This window comes from Nipponia nippon, unplaced genomic scaffold (genome assembly GCF_047370975.1).
Source record: "Nipponia nippon isolate SJK-2023a ecotype South Korea unplaced genomic scaffold, ASM4737097v1 scaffold_34, whole genome shotgun sequence".
Taxonomy (NCBI): Eukaryota; Metazoa; Chordata; class Aves; order Pelecaniformes; family Threskiornithidae; genus Nipponia; species Nipponia nippon.
This window is the reverse complement of record NW_028262352.1, coordinates 84,691-99,744: the sequence shown is the minus strand read 5'-3', so window position 1 is coordinate 99,744 and position 15,054 is coordinate 84,691. Positions and strand designations below refer to the sequence as shown.

Here is a 15,054-nt window from a genome sequence, read left to right as displayed (position 1 = left end):
ACCTGGCACCTGCCAGATGGCAGTGTGTGGTCCTTTGGTTCAAATGTCGACCCTAACCCTGATAGAAATTGGGACGCTACAGTGCATGTACTCCGTGCAGCCCCTGCACTCCATGATTCAAAGATTACTAATGTACCACAATACCCGATTTCTGCTGCAGCACGAAACAGAATTTCTGAGGTAATAGCAGACTTGGAAAAACGGCACATTATTTCCAGAACCCACTCCCCGTACAATTCACTGGTCTGGCCAGTCTGAAAACCGGACGGGAGATGGCGCCTGACAATTGATTATCAGCGCTTAAATGCCAACACAGCTCCCCTAACGGCTGCAGTACCCAATACTGCAACTTTAACAGCCACGCTACAAGCAACTGCACACCCATGGATGACGGCACTAGATGTGAAAGATATGTTCTTTATGGTCCCCTTGCAGGAAGAAGATAAAGAGAAATTTGCTTTCACTTGGGAGGGGATACAACATACCTTTAACAGATTCCCACAGGGGTATGAACATTCACCCACGATTGCTCATGCTGCACTTGCTGAACTTTTACAGACAGTCTCGCTCCCTCAAGATGTGAAACTGTACCAATATATAGGTGATATCCTGATTGGAGGAACTTCCCCTGAGAAGGTGGGGGAAGCAGCAGCAGCAGTGTGGCAAGCACTACATAAAGCAGAAGTTGAGATTCCACCTGAGAAATGTCAAGGACCAAGTAGAGAAGTAAAGTGTTTAGGTACTTGGTGGATAGTGGGCAGTGCAGTGATTCTTCCAGATACCTTAAGAAAAATCAAACAGCTGCAAGTGCCCCAATCTAGGAAAGAGTTGTAACAGTTGATGGGAACTTTAGGATATCAGAGAAAGCATGTACCTGGATTTGCTATCATTGCTCATCCATTATATTTGCTTTTACGGAAGAGCAAACTCTGGGAGTGGAAATCAGAACATAAGGAGGCGATAAAAACTCTGAAGAATTAAAAACATATCAGTCATTGGGACCAGTGCACCCTCGTGACCCTATTATAGCCGAATGGGGTTTCGCTGAACATGGTACTTACTGTAAACTATTCCAAACTGGCCCCGAGGTACCAGAGACCTTTATTATTCAGCTCGACTGCATTTAAAGAGACAGAACAGAGTTACTCTGAATGGGAAAAGGGACTTTTGTCTTTAGTCCAAGCAGTTAAACAAGTTGAGAAAATACACCAGGGACAGCCTGTGCAAACCAGAGGACCGTTTAATTTGCTAGAAGCAATCCTAAAGAGGACTGCTCCCCCAGGAGGAGTTGCACAAAAACTTACGGTCAGAAAATGGTATGCCTACTTGACAGGAATTGCAGAGGAAATGAAATTAACCGAAGGACACATTAAAGTTTCCAAATTACAGATGCCTATAAATGCAGATCCATTAGCGTTACAACAACCTTTTAAGCCCTCACCAATTTTGAATGCACCTCCCCTCACTGAGGGAACACCAATAGAAAACATTTGGTTCACCGATGCCTCAGCAAAAAGGATAAACGGTAAATGGCAGTATTAGGCCACTGCATTAAACATTACCACTGGCAAACAAACAACAGAAGAAGGTGAAGGCAGCGCACAAGTAGGAGAATTAAGAGCAGTTATTTTAACAGCACAGAATGGAGCAAAAATCATATATATAGACTCCTATGCTGTGTGGGCTGGCCCCACACAATGGCTCTGTCAATGGGAAGCCCTGAACTGGGAAGTAAACAGATCTCCAGTTTGGAGAACTCAAGATTGGCAACTATTACTAAATATAGCCAGAAAAACACCATTCAAGATGGGATGGGTGAAAGCTCACGCTAAGGACAATAAACCAGCCACAAACTGGAACCAAAAGGTGGAAGATTTGACTAAAATTAGGAAAATAACAGTAGGGAACTCCTTAAATCCCAAGTGGTATTGACTGGGGGAACGGCTGCATCAAAAATTAGGTCACACAGATAAAGAAATGCTTTGCTGCACAGAGCAAGGGTTGGCCCCTAAACAGGAAAACTTGTGAAGTTATTCTTACAGAATGTCCTCAATGTAGATTAAAATTACAAACAAATCACCCTGCTAAAGCACCACCCCTACATATCAATGAAGGAAAATCTTTGTGGTCTACATGGCAAATTGATTATATTGGGCCATTCAAACCCTCTGGGGGATATCGATATTGCTTATGGTGACTAAGTGCCAGAAGGCCAATGGGTGAAATACAGTACAAGGGCTATCATTTTGGTTCTCAAGTCTACCTACTCCTGATGTCATCCAAAGTGATAATGGCTCGCACGTCTCATGTAAGGAAGTGCAAGAATCGGCAAAACAAGAAGAAATTTAATGGGTATTCCACACTCCATATTATCCTCAATCAAATGGGATGGTAGAAAGAGCTAATGGCTTATTGAAAATGAGTCTTAAGTCACATGAGGCCCAGTGGGATACTCGACTTTCCAAAGTACTTCATCAACTGAATAATCGATATTGGCCCTGTGAGCCAAGCATTTGTTGCAAAAGCTGAGCTTGATGTTCCATCTTCTGATGAAAGAAAATATCCGATAGCATTACAGCCAGGACAACCTGTCATGGTAAATTTATCACAAATTGGAACTGTACCTATGAGACTAACTAAACCTCATGGCCCACTTGCCTGGGAAGCTACTGATAGCAGTGATGCAAAACATAGAATAAGTGCACGGTGGATTTTTCCTTCTTTCTAATGGGGTAACCTGTCCGGAAAACCCCACCGAGACCAGTCTATTTTACCTTTTTGTTTTGCAGCCTCCTCCAAGATGAAAGTGAGATACATTATTCTACTGCTGTTGAAGATTTCGATAATACTTGCTTCCCCATGAATGCCCCCCTGTCTCGACTTAAATGTCAATCAAGAAATCAGCCGCGATTGTAAGCCACCCGTCTTGTTACTAACAGACAGTAATATAAACGTGACTTGTAAAACACGACCACCTGTTAATAAGGGATATATATATGTTATGATTATTCACAATAACTCTTACACGCCATATAGAAAATGCTGTAACCTAAGTCATTGCTCAATACATGACATAGTGAAGGGACATTATGATGTTGAAGTATCATGCAGATGGAACACTCTAAAGGGATGCAACGTAATACTAGGAACAATATCTCTCAAAATCACTAAACCTGTCATGACGACGTCAGTGCCTACTTTGATTATTCCCCCAGTTTTACTAAGGAGTCTTACCAAGGATTCTGTACTCAAGCCTAAATATGCACAATGCAGTAATCAAGCAAATCCACAGGAGCTGGTAACCTCTGCCTTAACATGGACAGTGAAGCCCAACATATCCAAAACCCACCAGTGGGGCAGCAAGAACCAAGGTATCCACCTTTTGCTTAGTAGTCTGTATACAGGAATCTGGACTTGGACTGGAGAGACTAATACTCGCATTATAGGTGGGGGCACTGCCCTACAATATGATCACAATACCACTGAAGGACCTATTAAGTTTGTCCTTTTACACAATTGCACACATGTAACAATACCAGATAAACCCAACGAGGGATGGCAATGCCCACTGGAAATGGAACTGTTGGGATTCATTATGGGAGTTTGTGTGCCAATTAACCATCAAGGTCATGGTTCATGTGCCACAGTGGGCAGTATGCAATTTAATATTTCCCTGATTCCCACTACCATTACTACACCAACAGCTACCCCTACTACCTATCAATCTACTCCCTACCCTATTACTCCCACAACCGACCAAACCTTATCCCCACAAATTTCTGAAATTGGACCTTATGCTATTAAATACACAGTGTTGTTTAATCCATCATGGTCCCTCAAATGAGTGGAACTATCAATGTAAATTAATATCTCTGCAATTAAACCTATTGCTCACCATTCTTAAGTATATGTCCTATGCAGGATGGTTACCGTGGTTGCATGGACGAACCCTCACCTCTCCAAAATGAGCAAGGAGAGATGTGACTGGTATCTTAGGAACAGGATTAGGAGTATTAAACAGCATAGACGCTGAAGTTTTAGCAAACAAAATAAGCTCAGCAACAAGTGATTTACAGAAATTAGAACGCCCATTGCGATCATCTCTATCGGCATTGGGAACTAATCAATGGCTCTTATCTCATATATTTCCCCAATGGGAAAGAATTAATAAAAAAGACCACCAACTAATTGTGAACGCACTAGGTGCAGCCCAAAATAATGTGTCTCTCGCTCTTAGTTATATTCAGGCTCAACTGTGGATACAATCTACTGTGGCAGCAACTGTAAGAGAAGGTGAGGAGGGCACCTTACCCACTGAAATTCGAAAGGTAATTTGGGATAATGCAACTGAATTTGAAAGGGAAAATTCCAATCCTGGTGGCATCTAGTCAATTTTACCTATGACTCTACCAACAGTAAAGCCGCAGCTTTTATTCTAACAACATGCAATGCTTTGGTATATACCATATACCCAATCATTGCACTGGAATTAAATCCAATGGAACACAGAGTATGGGCCCAACAAAAGGGAGACAAATGGCAAACTGCTGATGTTGACACGTGTTGTGCGAGAACAACAAGGACTTATTTGTGAAAGCAATGCCATTAAAGCCCAAGACATTTGTCTTGACACTGAACAAAATGTTTGCCATTTTGAGATACATCCTGATGAAACCTCTGAAACTGTACTTGTGTATATTGGAAATGGATGTGTTTGTATGAGAACCCTTTGTGATTTTATATTTGTAGATATAAGCAATCACTCAAATATCTATATGCAATTTTACTGAAATTATGGGATGCAACTTTAACTATTCAGCTCCTGTCACATCTCATCAATTACTACAATCTAACTACACATTCTATCAAGATTTGTTACCTACCCCCATTGGAATGAATCTTACACTGGTAAGAAAGCTATTACAGCATGATGATCTCTACTGATTGCTGAAACAAGTTCAAGAAAATGGACAAAAAGAACCCTGGTTACCATTCATCATGATGCAAAAGAAATACACCATGTTCTGGAAAGAGTGAAAAAGGATGGAGAACATCATTGGTAGGATACCTTATTCGGATGGTCACTGACAGCAACAGGAACTTTGAATCTAATGCTTCATCTGGTTGTGATTTTATTAGCTTTAACATTATTATGCTTATTACTTATAATTATTCTGTATGTAAAGGTTTGGTATGTGATGAAGCAAATACTCCTCATTCATCATGTGAAATCACCCAATAATGCACAAAAATAATATGTAATTAATAGTAATATTTTACACTAAAAGCTGTTTGCTTACTGTGGATCTGCAAGCATGCCAACATGGTATGTCAAATGTTTATAGCATAGAGGCAAGAGGTGACCGCACCACCACTCTGTGATGTGAAGTTGACTGTAGTCACGGGGTTGAGTGTGACGGATATACTTGACCCTTAGCCGTACTTGGGTTCAGGATGACTAAGGAGCAACAAGCCTCACGCCCTGTGGTGAACCTGTGAGCTGGAAAGCTCCTGGCTCACATGCAAGATAACCAAAGCACAGAACAAGATACCAGAGCTAAAATGAAAACATCTATCTCATCTATACTATTGACAAGCAGCCAACTACTTCACTCTATAAATATTGCAGTCAGGATGGGCCCAATTTGAGCTCTCCCTGAATTGCAGCTGGACTGCATGCCAGGTGACTCTCCCCTTGAGCAGGGACGCCTCTCAAGGTTTGAGATTCCTTATTTGAGACTAAGAGATCCTTCCTTATCCAAGGCAGAGAGATCCCTTACCCATGACAGACCCTCGGTAAGTGACTGATAGCATGCTGAATTCATACTAATGAAACATTACTAATCCATGTAGCTACTTAATATTATTATAAACATTGTATAGATAATTCCATTAGGCATAAACCATTGTCCAAGTCTGAGACTAAGATTGGACCTAGCCACACCTAGGCTCCATAAGGAATTTAGAAAGCAAGGGGGTCCACTCCGAACCTTGTGACTCAATGGGAAGGTCTTCCTTACCCTTTTGCATCTCTGGTCTCTGTGTGAATCATTCTAACTCAAGTGTAACTCAATTTTCCTTTGTATGATTCTTCCATGCAGTAATTAATAAGGTGAACTTTGCCATCAAACTTATTGAACCTTGTCAAATCACTGTTAAACCTTGTTAAATTCCATCGAATTTATTGAACCTTGTCAAATTATTATTTTACCTCAATAAAACATATTCCTGCTTCTCTCTTTTGAGTGAGGTGCATTCCACTCATCTGTGACAACATGTAGGAGCAATGGACATGAGTCACTGATTGAAGCTTCTGCATTTTTCCCAATATCCGTTGTTAATTTAATGCATCTCCCAGTAGCTCTTAAGGGCAGTGATATTGATGCTATTTGTATGTCCTTGTTGTGATTTTGGATTTAATTCTAGTCTTACTAGCTTTTGAACAGATTTATGTTGGTTCATAGAATTGTAGTTATAAGTGTGGGTCCCTGCCAAGAATATTCATATCCTCTAAATGCATTGTAAAGCATCCTTTTCAAGTTGTCACAGAATTTAGGCTGAAGAGGACATCTGGAGGTCATCTGTTTTGATCCCTGCTTAGAGCAGGGCCATCTTAGATCAGATTGCTCAGGTAGCAGTAGGCTGTGCAGTGAACTAAAAGGTGAATTTCTGAACAGACTGAAATTTCAGGGCTTAAGGCAAACAGAAGTAACATGTTCAAACTCTAGAGATATTCCATGTTTTATCGCATTGGGTTCTGAAACAAGTCACTTCTCTGGTCTTTTTTGTTTAAAAGGAAAAAAATATAATTAAAAATATTTTCTTAGTTGTTTATCTCCTGCCTTTATTATTTTAAAATCCAGACATTTCCAACTCCAGCAAAACAATAACAAGCATTTTCCCCCCACGTGGAGAACATAACTGATAAGGGAACATAGTTCTCTTAGTTTTCATCTTCAGAAGTAATAAAATTTAATGCTACTTTGTCCACTAACCTTCTGCTTTAGACTTTAAGCCTTACACCAAGGGTAGAAAGGAATGTAGGGGCAGCTTCAGTAGCAGCAATATTATGATGTGAGCAAACCATGGTGATGAGTGTATGAAAAAATGGCTCTCTGTGTGGTTATCCAGACAGATATGGGACTGTATCATGACTCTTTTGAGATGTGAGATGGAGAACCATATCTCTTCTGTACAGAATATGCTATCTTCATTTCTGAATTCTTGTGAGGAGGAGGGAAGCATCTTACACTTTGGTGTGTATTCCAGAAAATATGATAAATACATAAGTTTGTATTTACTTACACTTTATGTGCTGCAGTTTGGCCTGGTCTTTAGAAGCCTTTCATAAGTTTTTATGGAAATTGTACTACAACATGCGAAGTAAAAGTAATTTTTAAAATTTTCTATAGCCCAAAGTGCATAGTTAATCTGTACAGCTGCGTCAGACTTTGCACTGTTTAAAACAGATTATTTAACTTTAAAAATCACAGTACGTTTAAGAATTACAATATGCTATTTTTATTACTTACCTCTGCTGTTTATTGCTAATGGAGCTACAGAAAAATGGCTGAGTGAGATCTAAGACAGCAGCAAAAACAATTAAGAAAACTGTGATGTATATAGGATCAGCAGAGGTGTTGCTTCAAAGAGCTTTTAATTGCTTGACTGCTTTAATTAATTTAAATTGATTTTTCACTGGTTTAATGGAGAGTGCTGCTGAGTGTTAGTTCCAATCTAAGTTATTTATTGGAGTGAAGGAGAACTTGAGATCCAAATGAGCCTTAACTATTTTATAGCCATGACTAATCAGCTTTTTAGAAAGCATTCTGTTTTCCTAGTGATTTACTCTTCCTGCTTTTGCTGTATCATGCAAGACTGCTCTTGAGTCATTTCAGTTCATGCAGGTGACAGTAACTTGAACTGTGGAGATGTTCTTTACAAGAAGTCTTCCCCTTTGATCTTAATCTGATGTACCCCATAGGGAGATTGATTACATCCCACTCTTATCTTTACTAAGTGGGAGATGAGATCTCAGTTCATTGCCTTCTTGCCCCATTTGGAAAATGGCACAAAGTTGTACCTCCTTTTACTGTCACAGCTTTCAGAAGTCAATCCTGTAATATCTGTAATTCATCTAATGTTCTGTATAGAAATAATAATATTGAAGTTAGATGTTGCTGGGACAGTAAATGAAGGACTTCTTGTGTGCAAAGTGTTATGTAGTCTCAGGAAAATACTAATGCTCAGTTTTTTAAATAGCACAGCGTAACATAGACTTTGAATTATTATTAATTCAAAAAAATTCATTAAAATCACTGAACCTGTTGCTAATTGGATGAAAAGATCTTAGGGGGATGGTTCTCTAACCTACTCCATGGATGGTTTTCTGAAGACTTGCTTGGATACTTTGCTGATTTGAACTGGAGAAGTGATATGCTTTGATGCAGACATCCATGATTGCCAACCTAATGGCTGATGCAAAGAAAAACAATCTCGTTCTTCAGTCAGATTTGTGTGTGAAGACTTCATCAACAAGAAACAAAGCAAATTAGCTGTCAGTGCCAGCCAGAAAGTCATTCAAAACTAACGAGCTTTTTTTCTCTTAGTGCAGTCTAGTTCCCCAAATGCTCATCACTAATGCAATCAAATACATTCAGTGTTTTAGGGAAATACAAAGGAAATAATTTAATATTTAAGGAAATACTAAGGGAGAAAGGCTCATAGGAATTTGGGCAGAATGGGCATGCTCAGTTTTTGCCTATATACTGGACTAGGGAAGGGATTTTGTCAAATAAACTGAATCCATTATAACTATCTTGAGTTAAAATCTCCTGAGAAAAATTCTTCAAGGAGGAAACCATCACACCCACACAGTTTGGAACACCTAAATTATTTGTTTTTTATTAACCTATGAGCCCTGCAACCCCTGTTTTCAGTACAGTATATGCCTCTAATTCGAAGACCATTTTCTTAGTCTGAAGAGGCCTTTTTCTACATCACTCTTTTGGGAATTTAAACAGTGTTTTGGAGCATGTTTATGTTTTTTTAAATGCCTTAGCTGATTTGCCTTCCAATTTAACTTCTACAGAATTTGAATGCATTTAAGATAGTGCTCAGTGTAGTGTGTTCTCCTCTCAATAATATCTAAAGCTTTACTTAACATCATTTTCCTTTTATGTAATTTATTCTTGTGCATTGGTTCTTGAAGCTGTTTGTTTGGTTTGGGGTGGTTTTTTTGCTTGTTTTTTTTTCCCCCTCCTCAGACAGTTATGCTGTCTTCAAAATGTAATCACTGTTTTGAGATTACTTCTGTTTTTCTGTATTCTAAGCAGCACTGAATATAAGATATATGTGGAATGTTAATCCTCCTTCCTTAGAAGTATGGGCTCTTACTGGCATAATAATTGCATGCCTCATACCCTCTACTGCTGCTTTCTGTCCAGCAGTTAGCCTAGTTAACCTTTTTCATTTTTCCACAGTTGGTCTGTTTTTCACTTTCATATTCTGTCTTGGTGTTTGGGGGAGGGGGGTTGCTATTTGTATATTCATTCGCATAATATTTCTTTTCATATCTTTTTTTTCTGAGGTTGTAAAGTTTCTTCCACCAAGCCTTTTGTTTTACTTATGTTCAGACTATTTGTTTTGATGTGAGGAAAATTCGACTGAGCGTTAGTAACTACATTGGAACTATTTTCTCTTTCCTTGCCAATAGCTCTTAATGGAAAAGACATATAGTAATGTTATTTTTTGGGTTTTTTTTAATCAAGATTTTCTATCATTTACTTTCCTCTAGATCTTCTACCTTTCTGTATATGATTTGTATTTTAATATGTTATGCTGTTTTCCAGGATAACGATGACATTCAGCGTAGATTGCTGGTATCCTCATGTGTTAGTAGAAATGTTGTATTCTATATAATGTGTTTTCTAGCTAATTATGTAAGAACACTTGGTTTACAAATAGCTATTTCAAATATATATACATTTAGCAATGCAAATAAACCAGATATAAGAAAACAAATGTAATTTTCTTTAGAGATGTTAAGAGCAAGTGTAGTTCAAAGTTTGAGGCTCTTTTAAAAATCTGTGAAGAAGGTATAGAACAAAATCTTTTTAGAAAGGAAAAATGTATTGTAAATCTTTCAGGTCCTGGGTGAAACTTACTGGTTTAAATTAAAGCATTCAGCATCTTTGAAGTTAAAGACTGGAGATAGTAAGGTAAAGGTATTTATCTGAATTTTGAATTGTGCAGTATAATTCAGTGGGAATTCACAAGGGAAAAAAAAAAGTCTAGAGCAGAATCTTGCGATTTCTATTATGATCCATTCTGGAATCTTCCCATTTATGTAACTGGATGCTCTTTCTTGTGCTTTGAGTTGATAGCTGCTATTAATAGTTGATAAATGCAATATGTCTACATTTATAATGTTAGATTATTTTTCCTGTGTTGTATTTTGTCATTCCTTCTCTCTGCTAATGTGACATGCGAAATAGGGTTGCTATAATCTTTGAATATTGAGAATGGTGGAATTTCGAGTTGGTCATTTTGATGAGCTGATCTGCAAATACTTATTGTAACTTTGTGGAATTTTCAGGTTTTGAAAGAAGTAACAAGATGATACTTAAATATTTTTTGTGCAAAATTCCACAGGGTATTTTTTCTATCACTTTGGACAGGCCTTTAGAAGGGAATATCTGACATAGATACGTAATTCATATGCAAATGCAATATAACTTTATGTACAGGAACTGCTGCCCTGATTCAAAAAAATCATTGAAGAAATGTTGTGTTTTCACACTGGCTTGCTTTGTACGATAGTTGTTTCTCCAACTCTGCTTTTTATTCTCCATGGGGACTCTTCCTGTAATGCAAAAACTGAAGCAAGGAAGAGCTCTCCTAATTAATTGTGTGGACTGAAGACATTCTTTTCTCCTGTTGATAACCTTGAAGAAGAGAGGGGCTGGACAGCTGAGTGGTTCAAGCAAATAATTTCTAAATCTGAGTTCTGCTTGGATGTTATGTGTCAATACTAAATCGGTAAGATTTGTAATATGTTAATTAATAGCTTATTTCTAGGAAGTTTGTTGCTACTTTTAAATTTTTACCCTTTTTTGAAGAGTGCCTTTTTGTATTGTTAGCCTGACCAGTGGTTTAATCTGGGAAAACAAAAAAATGACTCAGTCTGGAAAGCTTGAGAGTTGCATTTCAATAAAAACAGACAGACTTCTTATGCCGTAAGAGGTTCTGTTGTCAAGGGGTTGTATAGACATATTGGTGAGTAACTCTTTCTATCTGAATGCATCTGTTGGCCAGTTCCTCATCCAGAAGTGATCATATGTCATAACTTGCTAGTATTTGCTGCTGCTGCTGTTTTCCTCTCATGATCATGCTGCACAGCTGACTTGAAAGCAGACATGCCAAATCTGGCATGACATTATAACTGTTATATTCTGTTCCTTGCTTTTATTCTCCTTACCCAGTCTGTCTCTGTCCATCTCTGGTCTTCTCCCTGACATCCATAAGGAGTTCTGGTTCCTTAGCCCAGTTAATGCTCATTCATAGTCAATTCTCTGTCTCCTTTTCTAATTTAGTTTTCCTCAAATCTTGCATATATTGGCCAGCAGCAGGATTGTTGCTTAGTAATTCAGAGAGTCTACTCTCCATGCAAACAGGCATGCTTATGTGTCATTCCAATTTTGAGTTGGTTTGCTTTTTAATTCATTCAGACTGGACAATGGGTATAGTTCCCATTCATTGTTATTAGATTTGAATCTATTCCCCCCCCAATAGTAATTATAATTCAGCTGTAATTAGCTAAATGGTGGTAATTTTTCCTATCTTAAAAGGGCTACCAAGTTTATTTGGAAACATGGAAAAATATAGTTTCATAGTTGCTTCAATCCATTTGCTGCATATCACACAAAAATGAAGTTGTGATGTTTTTGTTTGTTTCTTACTCTGGTAAAATGTTTTATCTGTTAAAGTTTCTGTGGTTTTTTTTTTTTACATTTAGGTATTATTTAAGTAACAGAGAAGCTGAAAAATTGTTATAAATTATTGTGTCAAATTTTTTGGCAGTTCCTTCCATAGTTATGATTTTACTTATGTTGGATGTGACTTTTCTTGTACTCTGGTTTAAATTACTTTAACTCTGTTCAGATGCTAGGAGTAGGTAGCTTATTTAGAAGTTTTTCTGCTAAACAAGTATGGAAAGTTTCTCTGGATTTCTCCATCTGTTTCTGTGTACAATTTTTTTCCGTATCTGGCAGGTGATTCAACCTTCATTGCATCCCATGAGCTCCACAGAAAGCAGCTATAACTTCTGCTGAAAGAGGGCAAAGAGAATACAATATTGAAAGTTTTCTTGCTAACATCCTCTTGTACCACCATATGCACGAAATGCATCTTAACAGAACTTTTCAGCTATTTTTATCTATCTATCTATTCTCTTTACATATTCTGCTTTAGATCATTTTTCACCATATTATAAGCATCTTAATTTCATTCCTGTGTAGGTAAGGTTGTTTTATGTTGTAAAAAAGATGACAAAAATCTTGCTTTAAGATCAGTTACTTTTTTTTATACAGAGGCTTAATTTAACACTTTTAAAAATGTGTTTTTTATCACTGATAAGATGAGTTAGAATTTTGTGCTCTGCAGATAAATTCCATTGCAGCAGTATTTGTATGATGATTTTAAAGTATGTTATAGCTTGCCAAGGTAGCCTTTTTGGGCAACCTTATATTACAAAGGTAGGCATTATAATATATTACAAAGATAAGCATTATAAATATAGTTACTAGGTGTACAGCATTAAGCCTGATCTGTACTTTTAGCAGTAACATATTCTGTTGCTTTTTTGTATTGTAGGTGTGATAAGAATAGACTTAATTATTAAAAATAGACTTAATATATTTATACTATATTTAAATGCCAATAACATTAAGTATTGTGCAAGAAAGTTTTGCGGTCCAGTAAAAACAGAGGAGATGGAATAGGCAGAGAAGTTTAGTGGTATTTGACAAGTCAGGTTTTTAATGTATGAATTGGTTCACTCCTTGAATTTCAGCAGACTGTATTAGAACAGTATTAGAATGGGCAGTGGCTTGCTGAATCAGGACTTAGAGAAATTTTCCATGCTTGCAGGCTGGGATATGCAGCTACATAAATACCTTTAATAATTTGTGTAATACAGCAGCATTGTCAATAATTAATTTTATTAGAAATTTTGACTTAGTGATAATATCGTAAGAGCATTAGAAAAAAGGGGGGGGAAAAAGAGTAAAAGCATTTGTGGGGGAAAAAAAACAAAAAACCCTAGACCCCAATCATTAAATTAATTGTTTATTTAAATATGGGTCATTTGACTTCTCAGTGGTCAGGAAAATATCCACATTACCTTTCCAAAAGAACATTCCCATCCTTTTCTAAGTTGCTTTGAATTGCTCTTGGCAAATATAAGAACTTTACAAAATCTGTTTTGCAGATGTGGAATCCACCATTTAAAAAGTTAAATTTAAACTTGAGTATGTGGAGCCTTTTTCACGGAAGTCTTCTTTGAAAAGAAATGTATGAAAGAGAAATTAAAAACATTTATGTGTCTGTGCGTATCATTCAGTATATTAAAAAAGACTGATATTATATGTTGGAGGGATAGTTTAAAAAATTTCCCAATATGTTGTTTTCCCAATATGTTTGGTTTTTTTGGGGGGGGGAGGGGGGACGACACGGGACGGACCGCTTAGAAACTCATTCAGGAAATGTTTTCCTTTTGTTTTCAGTGGAGTTCAAAAATATCTGGGTTATACCCAACAACAGATAAATATTAGTGTTATATTTCTGCTAAATGCTGCAACACAGAGAATAAAACAACATTATTCTTTCATCCCACACTTATTTTAGGCCTAGGGAGATACTCTTAGTAAGAGGCTTTTAGACCAAAAAGAGTCTCCTGGAACTGATTTGATTGATCCAATGGTAAAAATTTTTATTAGTTTAAATACAAACAACATTAGATTGGACCCAGGGTAGGTTAGGAAGTGAAAATGGGACTTCTATAATGCAATCTCAGTTATTTTTTTGTTATGTCGGAGGAGGAGGAAGAGGCATAAATGGTCCAGAATATTCTTTATAAAACAAAGACATAATTCCAAATTGTGCTGAGTTGACTGTGATATGGTATGGTGACTGAGGGTCAGTAACAGAAGGGGAGAAAAAATACAGAAGCAGCATTAGTTAGCATTTGTTTTCCATACTGCCAGTTTAAAGACATATTCCTTGAAGGTAAATTATTTGGATTTCTGTGCTTCCTTTCTCATTTATCCCCTTTCCTGGCTAGAATGCGAGGAGTTAAATTTTAAGAAGGATTAGATGTTGTGAGGGAAAGACTGGAAAAAGGCTCAAGTAAGTTTCAAGTGTAAACAGTAGGCAGGGGGAAAGCATCAAAGTGCCCGCTGAAAGAAGAGACAGGATATTGAGATGGTTATTGACAGAGCATGGAGAGTAAAAAGGGGAATGTCAGAACAAATTAGTCTACATCATACTCAGACTGTGTCATGAAGGCACTTAGAATGGGGTAGTGAAAGTATCTCTCTGAGGTCCTTCAGAGATCACTATGTTTCTAGTCCATCACTGGTCTGAAGGAAAATATAAAACACATATAGTTTATAGATGACTCCTAAAGTTTTGGTTGGTGGTGATCCAGTCAGAAACCGTGGGCAGATTGATTCATGTGGTAAGCTGAAATTTTGTCCATTGTATTATGAGATATGTTTGCAATATGATGTCCTTTTTTTTTTATAAAATACTTAAAAGACCTGACTTGAAAGAAGATCTCAGTCTTAGCTCAAGAGTTAAGGGCTCTCTGGGAATGACTGATCAGTTTGTAAATAATATCTAGATGGTTTCTTATAAATTATTTCTTTTATTTTAGTAGAAAAGTTTAATAGTTAGGTCCAATAGCAGCAAGGCAACAGTAAACACATTCAGTGTGGGGACATTAAGGAAACATAGGCTATGTGGGCATTTTTAACAGGGCATGTAACTCGTGTG

The 15,054-nt window shown here is 37.4% G+C and overlaps 1 long non-coding RNA gene and 1 pseudogene across 1 annotated transcript in view; both read left to right on the top strand.

Annotated features, from left to right (window-relative positions):
• The first annotated feature begins 3,655 nt into the window (after positions 1–3,655).
• On the top strand, positions 3,656–5,255 carry LOC148054073 (uncharacterized; annotated as a pseudogene).
• Positions 5,256–5,666: 411 nt separating this feature from the next.
• LOC148054072 (uncharacterized) overlaps positions 5,667–15,054 on the top strand; it is a 91,872-nt gene continuing 82,484 nt past the window's right edge. The window contains exon 1 of the long non-coding RNA XR_015707707.1: positions 5,667–5,796. This is a non-coding gene — a long non-coding RNA (uncharacterized LOC148054072). The remainder of the gene's footprint in view (positions 5,797–15,054) is intronic.